This window comes from Canis lupus, chromosome 6, assembly GCF_003254725.2.
Source record: "Canis lupus dingo isolate Sandy chromosome 6, ASM325472v2, whole genome shotgun sequence".
In the NCBI taxonomy this organism is placed as follows: domain Eukaryota; kingdom Metazoa; phylum Chordata; class Mammalia; order Carnivora; family Canidae; genus Canis; species Canis lupus.
The window spans coordinates 69839028-69849881 of NC_064248.1; the positions used below are offsets into that span (position 1 = coordinate 69839028).

At 42.8% G+C, this 10854-nt stretch overlaps 1 non-coding gene across 1 annotated transcript; it reads right to left on the reverse strand.

Annotated features, from left to right (window-relative positions):
• Window positions 1–328: 328 nt before the first annotated feature.
• Window positions 329–435, reverse strand: LOC112641130 (U6 spliceosomal RNA). The gene has a single exon (XR_003124518.3). It is a non-coding gene; the product is annotated as a U6 spliceosomal RNA (small nuclear RNA).
• Window positions 436–10854: the final 10419 nt, after the last annotated feature.

Sequence of the window (10854 nt, forward strand, 5' to 3'; positions counted from 1 at the left end):
GGATTTGCATGCATTTTTTTTTCTTTTTCAAATGGCTCATTTTTAATGGTTAAAAAAATAGTCCAAAATCATCATCTTTGTATACATTTCTCTTATCCTTCTTCTCTTGTCTAGTGAAGTAAATAAACATACACAGACATATACATATAATTATGTTATACCAAACTTTTCATTTGCTTCCTTTTCTTTTTTTCTTTTTTCTTTTTTAGCTTTTTAAACTTTTATTTTAATTCTAGTTAGTAAACATACAGTGTTAGTTTCAGGTATACAAATATAGTAGTTCAACAATTCCATGCATCACCTGGTGCTCACTATGACGAGCACACTCAGAAGTATGGAACGCTTCGTGTATTTGCGTGTCATCCTCACACAGGGGCCATGCTGATCTTCTCTGTATCATTCCAATTTTAGTACATGTGCTGCTGAAGCGAGCACTGCGTGCGTTTTTTAAGAGAACTGGGGGCAAATTCCACTTACTAAAACCTTGGGCAACGAAAGTTCTCTGAACTTTGATTTCTTCATGTTTTATTAAATTATAGCATGAAACCAGGACTAATGAGCAATATTTAATATGGCAGTAGATTTTAATACGTTGCAGCAAAGAGGCTCAATCTTGAAAGAAATGAAATAAGGAAATACAAAGTTCTACTCCTATGACTTAAAAAAATTGCCCTATCATCAAATCCACAAATGCAGTAGTAATCACCCCAACCCCCCCGAATGGGATCAACAGAACTTGTAAAAGAAAAAAAAACACACCAGCCTTTAATTGTCACACACTGAAACTTTACAACGATATATGGATTAAGTCTTGGAGGACAAATTTAAATTCCCAGGAAAAGACTTTTGGCAACAGACAAATTAAACATTCTTACTACTCCAGAGGGCTATATAGGTAGAAATATTAGAGAAGAAGACTTTAGGTCATTGGAAGATATGTCTAACCACCAGAACAGACAAGAATGAAATAGGCTGTTTCTGAGGCTAAGTGAACCCCTCATGCCTGGATGTATTCAAGCGAAAACTGAACTGAAGGTTGTAGAGCATAATGGGTAATCACGAGTCCTGGAGACTGATTGCCTGGGTTGAAATCCCAGGCCTACTTCTTTTACAAGCTGTGTCTTTTTGTGCCTCAGTGTAAAACCGAATATAAAAGCACACCTGCCCCATATGGTTGTTGTGTGGATTAAATAATTAACACATGTAACGCACATTAGTGCTATGTAAGCTTTAGACATTATTAATGATAGTATTTCTTGGAGGGATTCTTGCAGAGGAATTCATGCTTTGGATGGGTTCGGTGGGGTAATCAAAAAGGGATCTGCTTCCTCTGAGATCCTATGATCCTATGTTTCTATATTCCCTGACTCTAAGGGATTGAAATTGTCAATCAGTTGAGAGCACTGGCTGAAGCATCTTTGAAAAACAAAACAATAACAACAAAAACCCATGTTTCTCTAAAAAAAAAAGATCTTGATCATCCTTTTGAAGATAGGAATGAATAACATGTTTGAACAATTCTTCATACAATCATTTTTATAACTCTCAAAAGAAAATAGCTCCCCTCAAGCCAGCACTTGAACATCTAGGAGAAGCAGGGATAGACAGAAAGGAGAGGTAGATAGGAATCAAAATTAAATTTATCTCAGAAGATACCAGAAATGATCTTATAGTGTAATGTATACAGAATGAAAGACGACTGCTTTGGGCCGTGGCGAATACCTTCCCTTGGTGTGAAGAGTGAACTTCACTGGAGGTCAAGATGGCAGCTCTAATGGATGTCCACACCTTGAGGTAATGCAACAATTCCCTAACGCAAACAGCTTCTTCACTGTTCTCACCTACCCCAGTCCTCCCTGTCCCCAGTCCATTTGTGTGCTACTGTCTCAGTGTTCCTTCTAAAAGGCCAATTCACCCCCACCTCCCACCTTACAGGGGCTTCCCATACGTCTAAGATACGTCATGTAAATTCTTTGTGTAATGACTCGTCATCAACCAGTAAAATTCCAACTGTTTTCTAAACATGAGATTTGTTTACATGCAGCCACCTGAGCTCCACCCAGAGTCTCTGCAGCTGCACCCCGAGGTTTAGCAACTCAACCCAACCATCTATCCACATTTGGTCTGGCTGCCATAAGAGAGGGGTATTTTTTCATTGCATTTTAAGTGGAATGATGTTTGGCAGCCCTCACATCTACCTCCCTATCAACAGCAGCAGCAGCAAGCACTTCACAGAGCTCTGATTGAGGCAAATAGCCAACGACAGCCTAGCCCTTCTCTCTGGCACTGTGTCTTCCAGCTGCACCGGAGATATAACTCACGGTAGCAAACCTGAAACTGTGACTCTTGACAGATTAATTCCATAACAAAAATCAATCATGGCACTTGTTGCCGACATACATAATATTTTGAGTTTCCTGTCTAGCACCACCGAGAAGCAGACCTCCTTGACCTTGACCACATTAAATGAATGCACTCATACAGTAATGCAATCAACTGATCACCGCATGCGCCATCACCCCTGGTCTGTATAACAGTGATCAGCATTGAGCTCTTGTTTCCCGTGGTGCCTCCTAACCCAACCAAATTGCCATCCTTACTAGCAAATGTCTCTTCTAGACAAAAATAGTAGTTGCAGCGACATCCTGAGAAGGTCTTATTTTTCGGCTGGTCACCTCAAGCAATATGTCAGCTGATTTGCCTGCTAGCTTTTCCCTGAGCAAATAAATATCAACCAGCCAAAGGGAGGGGAAAAAAAGGGCACACTGGAAATCCCACTTTGACCTCAGATAGAGTATCCTCCTGTTCAGAAACACCCTTGTTCACTCCTAGGCCAAAGAGGCTAAACAGGAAAGGAAATATGAACAGGTGGCTGGGTGAACACATCACTTATATAATGAGCAAACTGCATGGGTTGGAGCCAGGGGGGTGCAGGGTTGATGGAATGGGGAGAAGAAAACTAATTTCTCCTTTTTAACATTAGAGAAGTTGAGGCACTGGATTACACCTGACCATGTGAAATGCATCTGGTGCAGAAGAACCATCTGGAAAAGGGCTATTGACAATTCCATCGGATTGCTCAACTTGGTATGGGTCAGGAGGCTGAAGACTTTGACGGCTGATGTTACCAGAGAGCCCAAACTTCTAAGTTTGGCTCAAACTGGTTCAGCTGAGTGTGAATTTCCCAGAAACCAGGACCACTCTTGTTGATTTGTCCCATTTGGTTATTTGCAGATAAAACAAGTGATATTTGGGCTGCTGGAGAAAGAGACATGATGTGGCCACCATCCCCAGCAACCTTGCCTCATGTCTAACCAGAAACATCCCTGCATGAGTATTTCAAGTGTTCAAAGATGGTCAGGGGACACACCTAGACTTAGATACCTGCATGCCAAATGGGGATATTTCATTTTCACAGCTCTCAATTCACCTTTTTTATAAAGTAACCTAGGGGCAAAAGGGAAGAGCTAATTAAGCATTTCATTATCTGACTGATATAACGAAGCACAAAGTGACAGTGGAAAAAAAAATCAGCATTGAGAAACATCTGTCCAACTCTAATGCTGAGAATGTCACAGCCTAGGACAGCATCTGCAGATGGAGGTTTTTAAAAATTGAAATAGAGGAATCTTCAAATAGCATGTTGTAGAAATACCTCCAGGGAATAAACTCCAGGTAAAGTTTGCTCTTCAAACCTGTACACAGAATTTACTGTTCTTAGAAATGATAGCGTATCTGTACAAAGGAAATCATGTTCAAGTTGGCAGTGATTTAATGAATACAAGAAAATTATACTAGAATTTACTGTGTATTGTCTCTTTCATGCTCAAGGCTTTCCAAAGTGTCTTACTAACAAGCAATTAAAATGCCGAGAGACCAGGGATGGTGGGCAATGGTAAAATGTCTGCTCTTATCCCGGTAGCTTACAAATTGCCTAGAATATCTCCTTGGTTGCTGAGGAATGTTGACTGTGGATGTCACAGCTGTCCCTGCAATTGTTGGAACAGGCAGTGAGATCTGGGATTCTCACTAGTTAGTGGAATTTAAGAGAGAACTCCATTTGTAGCCTCTTCTATTAGTACTGTAGCAAACCAGTATGCATTTATCCTGAAAATATGCTGCCTGACGTCATATGGCTCAAAAGTGCCTAAGCCAAAAAAAACTAAAAATAAAAACAAAAAACAAAAAACCACTAATTTTTTCCAACGTGAGATTAGTATATCACTAGTTTAGAAATACAGAAAATACAGATAAGCAAAAAGAATAAAAACCATTTATAATCTGCCCCCGGGAAGAGTTGACTAGCACAACGCCTGTTATAGAGTCTGTGCTTCCGAAATATTTGTTAAATAAACATTTCCTCTTGGTCCTTTTTAATGCAAATGTATACATTGTTTAAATAAAAATTGAATCATACCGTACCTACTTTTCTGAAACCTGATTGTAAAAATTTTAGCATGAGATTGTAAATAGCTTTCCGAGTCATTAAATATTCTAGTAGTTTCCATGACTCCTCAGTATTACATTTTGGGACATATTTGGAGTAGAAATTAGACAACATTTAATAACAATATTCTCATTCTTGCATCCATTTAATACATATTTTTGAAGCTCTTACTACTTGCCAGCCTCTATTCTAGACATGCGAATGCATCAGGGAGCAAACAAAACCCTTGCCTTCAAGGAACTTAAATTGTGGTTGAGGGAGAGAGACTATCAAATTGAGCATAATCGCTAAATGTTTAAGATGGTAGACACCATGGAGGAGAAAAGAGCCGGCTAAATAGGATAGAGAGTATCAGTAAAATAGAAGAAGAGTAGTAATTTTAAAAGATGGAATTTAAGTCAAGTCTTGAAGAAGGAAAAGGATATGGTCAACAGGACTATTTTGAGGAAAGTCGCTTCTGGTGGAGGAAAGAGCCAATGCAAAGGCCCCACAGTTGGAATATAATTGGCATGCTCGAGGCCCAGCGAGGTGGCTGGAGCAGGTACAGTGGAAGGAGAGTAGAGGAAAGGGTTGGAGAAGCACAGAAGAAAGAACAAGAGTTTTGGCTTCTTCTCTAAGGGAAACTGGGAGCCCTTGGGGTGTTTCGAGCAGAGAAATGACACAATGTGACTTCTATTTTTACAGGCTCTGCCTGAGAGCTGTGTCAAGAATAGAACATACGGGAAAATGTGTGAGAGGCTACTGCAGTGAAGTGAGCATCAGTGGTGGTGGCTCAGACCAGAATAGGACCGTGAAGGTGGTCAGAAGTTTACTTCCAGATGGATTTGGAAGGTACTGCCAATAGGATAACCTGATAGGTGGGGTGTGGTGTGCAAGAGAAAGAGAAGCCTGCAAAGTGACTCCAGGCGTTTGGCCGAGCAGCTCTGCATTAAGATGGGAAGGTTCTAGGTGGAGCAGACTTCAGGAGGCAGAGAAATGAAGGGGGAGAGCTACGCAGGCCGGATCGCACAGGTCATGGTCAAGACTGGATTTCATTTTAAGTGTGATGGGAAGAGGTCACATTATTTAATTCCCTCCCACTCGTCCCCTCAACAGGCAGCTACAGCCCTGCTGGCCTGCTCTTCCTGCAACACGCATTCTCCCAGCTGGGCTCTGCACTTGCTGTTCCTTCTACCTGGAGCTCTCGGGCCCCGTATCTGGACAGGCCTCCCTTCCACACCTCACTCAGGGCTCCACCCAAACATCGCTTTCCCCAGACACGTATGGTCGCCCTGTCACAAACTGCTACTGTGCTGTTGGCCTTTCCAGAGCGCTAATCACACCCGGCTTCATGCAATTCCTTACTACCTTTGTCCTCCCTCACATATGCAAGTTCCACGCAGACAGAGCTGTTGTCTCATTTTCCTCACATATTCACCTCCAGCCGGTGCAATAATGTCTGGCACCTGGCAGATGCTTAGTAAGTATGTTTTACATACATGAATGGCTGAAAAGTACTACTGTTAACACTATGAACACTTTAATGATTTTTGGCGTATTGACTTTAAGGGTCTTGGGTTTGAGTTCTGTTGGCCTCAACAGGTGAGTAGGGAGGAGCTCCAGGATATACCCTTCTTTCCAGCATGTGTGTGCGTGTCCCCTGAAGATAGGCGAAGGACTTGGTTCAGCGTGATCTCACTGTTTAGGATTTTAATGCAGCGGAAAAAGTTTGGTAGAAAATAAAATCAGATCTGTCCTCTGTTGTGGTGGACAGGACCCTGGATGTGCATCAGAAGGCCTGGATTCAGGTCTCCACCCTATGTGCCCCTGCTGTGTGCTTTCTGCAAGTCACTGTATCTCTGTGGCTTTGGTCTCTAATTTTAAATTTGTGAGAAATAATACCTCATGTACTTCCATCACCTCATTGCTTGAGGGCCAAGTGAGATATTTGGGATAGTGCTAAACAAATGCGCATAAATATTTTCTCTGGATGAAAAGAAAGTGTTTGAAGTGAATCTAGGCAGGGTGGTGGTGGGGGGGAAGCTGAGTTCTGCTGCAGCATATGCACCATCTGGCTCTTGAAAATGTGTCCCTCAGGAAGAAAAATGAGACTGTTGTTGAGACTGCAGCAAAGAATCATTCCAAAAGTGATATTTTCCAACTCTAATAAGTCTGTGATCAAACAATCAGTTTCTGGGGTAAAGGCCACTACTTTCCACCAACTGACCTGGAAGCATGTACCATATATTTAATGTCAAGAGTGTGCAAGCCTAAGCAGTTCCTGCTGGTAAAGAATGGAAAATAAAATCTTGTGGCGTAAGAGACAAGACACCCGCATCTAGCTGGGAACTGGAAGAGAAACGTGCCTCCAAAGACCTCCAGATGCGCTGCCTGGCAAATGCCAGCCTCTCCCTGGAGTGACCAGAGGTGGTATTTGAAATGCAGCATCTGTGTACAGCATCGTTGCAAGAGAAGAGGAGCTGCCTGAGGGATGTGCAAGCCGGGAGCGGCGGGGGAGTCGGCATAGCTCAGGACTCTTGTCTGTGCCCTCCTCCTCCTGGCAGCATTTTCGTCCTCCTTTTACCTGCTCCCATTCCCTCTTCACCATCACCTTCCTCAGCTCCCTCATGGTCTATGCCTGACTCCCTGGGGTCACCCTGAACCTGGAGCATTCTATGTGCAGTGGCCTACATAACTAAAATAGCCTTTTAGTGTCCTGGGTCCAAATATTTCTAGAGAAACCTTTTTTGGCTCAGCTCACCTAAACTCTTTGAGTCTGGCCGCATAAATCTTGGGTCTTTGGTCTCTTTAGTTTGGACTGCCCTTGAGAAAGATGCTCATCCCTGGACTACAGCTGTGTCAGGTGGTACAGAACATGGCTCTGCTCACTGGCGGAGACTGTGGGCTTGGATAGATTCCCTGAGAAAGGATTAGGTGGCCCAGACATTTTAAAGTGATACCTTGCTTAGGCAAGGGCCTGTGTGTGGGGGTTGCCCTCATAGTCTCTTCTAGAACCAACGTTTATTCAAAAAGCAAAATGCTTTATGTGAAGAGACAGGTTCAATAGGTTACCAAATCTCCCACGTGAAATCTTTCTTCTTGTCAATCATTCTAAAATATTTTATGTCAGCCTTGTTAATTTTCAAGCCTGACAAACTGGTTTTTAATGTGCCAAAAACGAGCCTGGACATTAAGTCCCATTAAGTTGTAAGAGTTTTGGGGCTATACACACTTTTGTCATGGTAGACTTGGGCTGCCCACGCTGTGTAGCACAACCAGGGATCCTACTGTGCTGTACCCTTCCTCTGATGCCCACCCACCCAGCTCTGATTCCATTCTCTAAGACACTCTTTCTGGTCTCTAGCAGGGAGAAATGGACATCACACTATGACCTTCTAGCTCCAGGAACATCCTTTTGGCTGTACCAACAAATATTCAATACAACTGAGGAAATGTTATAGCCCCTTCACCTGCCAGATTAAAAATAGAAGCTTCATTGGACAGATGGAGAGGAGCTCAGGACCCTCTGCTCTGACCATCAATACCCCTGACACCATCCTTCTATAAAAATGAATTTTTGTGTCATCGTCATCAAGCTGGAAGCTGGAAATGCTCTCCTCTTGGCTCTTAGCTACCAATACTGCCTGAGTTTGCAACTGGTCCAGGACAATTATGTGGCCTCTTGAGGAATTTTCTTAGAACAGTAGTGGGGCTTGGAACTCTACATCCCAGAATCTAAAGGGCAGTGAAGCACTAAAGCCCCACCCCTTCCACATACCATTAACAGCCAGAGAATTATCTTTTGGAATTGTCTTGAAGTGGGGGCTTCTAGGGCTTTCTTGGTCATGTCCCTTTAACCAGCCTAGTTGCCATTTATTTAAAAAAAAAAAAAAAGAATGAGGAGCCCTGGTTCTGTTCAATTAATGAGGCTGATTGTGTACACTTGCTATAACTCCCATTCATTCCCAGGTTTCTGCTCTGGTTCAGGGAGGCATTCACACAGGTAGACTTCTAGCTGGCAGACTGCCTCTTTATGGTGGAGAGGGCCACCAATGAAAGATGGAGTTTCACACCTCACCCTGGCAGTCTGACTACCTCTACAAGGTGTCTTAGAAAGCCTGAAAGTAGAGCCTTTCAATAATGCTCTTTCTGACCAGGAAGTCCAGATGAGGATGAGAACAATGATGATGATGATGGTGATGATGATGATGATGATGGTAACACCAATAAGCTCAATAAATACCTGGGAGTGTTAAGTGACTTGGCTAGAGTCACATATATAGTAATGGCCCCAGTCCTGGAGAGGTTCCCATGACCATTTGGGCAGGCATTTGAGAGTTTTCCATGTGCACAGATGATTCACTCTCCATCTATCCAGTCAGTTTCTTTTCTGACTTTTAAAAGGGGAATATTGACTTAGACTCTAGATATTTAGGGACTAAAAGGATCCTACCTCTCTCCATCTTGAGCCACTCTCTTTGTCTATAGTATGCATTGGGGGGTTTGGAAGAGAGATTCAAGGGCAGGAATTGCCCCTGTGGGGTGATCTGTGCCTGTATTTACTCTGCAGATAAGGGACACTGGCCAAAGAAGGCACACATCTTTGCAGGAAAGGTGGCTTTGGGAGTTCTGATATTGGGTGGCCACGTAGAGTTGGGCAGTGTGGCACTGCAAAAGGGGTCTGACTTAAATAAAGCATGGAAGTGTTAAATCGCATACCCAGATCCTATGATTGGAAAGGGCCAAACTCCTGGCACGGTGCCTGAGGAACAGTAGGCTGTCAGTAGATAGTTATTGAATGAGTGAAAGACAGAGTCCAAGCCCAACTTTCCATTCCAAAGGCAATGCAGTTTCCATTTGGACAGCCTGCTCCCATATTCAATATCTTTCATTAATCTCTGAGAAAAAAAGGCATTCTTCATTTTACATGTTATCTCTGGAACAGAAACATGATGTTTTGATAGTAAAGAATCACATCAGAGCAATGCATGTAGGAAGACGGTAGGAACTTAGTCATTCTGACCATCCTCCTTGTGGGCCTGGAATTTCCTTTGTGTTTGGCAGTGGAATACCAAATGAGCCTAAAATTAGTTTCCATGAATATTGGAAGAAAAGAATCCCACTTGAGATGATTGTGTTGCCGTGAGTATGAAAGACAGACCAAGGCGTCAGTCTCCCCTGCTGAGAAGAGCAGTGGACCAGATGCGGATACACAAGGACTCCAACCTGAGGGGACCTACGGGTCCTGAGATTCATCAGGTGAGCTAATCCAGGCCTGCTTCGTGTTTTAAAGGCCGGTTAAATATGATCGCTGTGGAATATCGCTGTAACACAAACCCATCATGGTTTAGAAGCCAGCATTTGGTTGAATAACCTACCCAAGGAGATTGTCTTTTTTTTTTTTTTTTTTTTTTAGATTGTCTTAATCAAGTAGCGTAAGAGCTTGTCCACTCGTAAGACATATCCAAGTACGGGTGGAGACAGTGCTCGCTGAGCACTCCACTCAGTATTTAACAGGGAAGAAAAGGCTTACTAAGATCTCTCTTGGATTTAAAAATCTGACAAATTTTCTCTCTCTCTCCCTCTCTCCCCAGCCCCTTCTTCCTCTTCCCCCTCTTCTTTTCTTTCTTGAGCTCCCAGGATCCATGAAATTTATCAACTCCACCAAATTTCTTACCCATTATAACTATGCTAGTAAAACACTCTGTAATGCAATTCTTGGTGCAAGAAATGGAGCTGTTGAGCCCAGTTTAAACACTATAAAATACCACACACATGCACACACACACCCCTGCCCAGATTGCTCTAGCAGTGATCTTTCTTCTGAGTGAGATCAGTCGATCTCACTCAACAACAAGGTGAATTTTAATTATTTTTCTTATAAGCGCAAGCAAATGCTTTGCTGCCTACTTGTCTTCTGGCCTTTTGGGAGCTGAGGTAGGGAAAATTAGCCAAAGAAATATGGAGGGGCCAGGGCAGAGGATGCCAGAAATATGGCTGGAAACTGTTTTTGCATACCTGACCAGAACTGACTTATCAAACCACGTTGGTATGCAAAAGGCCATCTCACCTCCAAGGTGACCTGTTTATCTTTGAGGGTGAGGGAAAGGCTCACTCTTGGTCCACTTCTGTGGACCATGTCTTCCTTTTGTTCTGGGATCACACAACCAACAGTAGGCAGCACCGGAGGGGGTCAGAAGCAAGAGATGCACCTTCCAGAGCAGGCCTGTATCCATGAAAGGCCTCATTACAGAGACCCAAAGGATTTTCAACTTCTTGGGCCCCAGCATCTCCCTTCTTCAAAATAGAGAAATTGGTCATTGAAAATGTTCAATGATCTTCAAGGTCTTTCTAGTTCTGCACAAACTTACTGGACCTAAAGTATGATTTTAATTATATTTAATATGGTATTATGATATTAGTGTCCA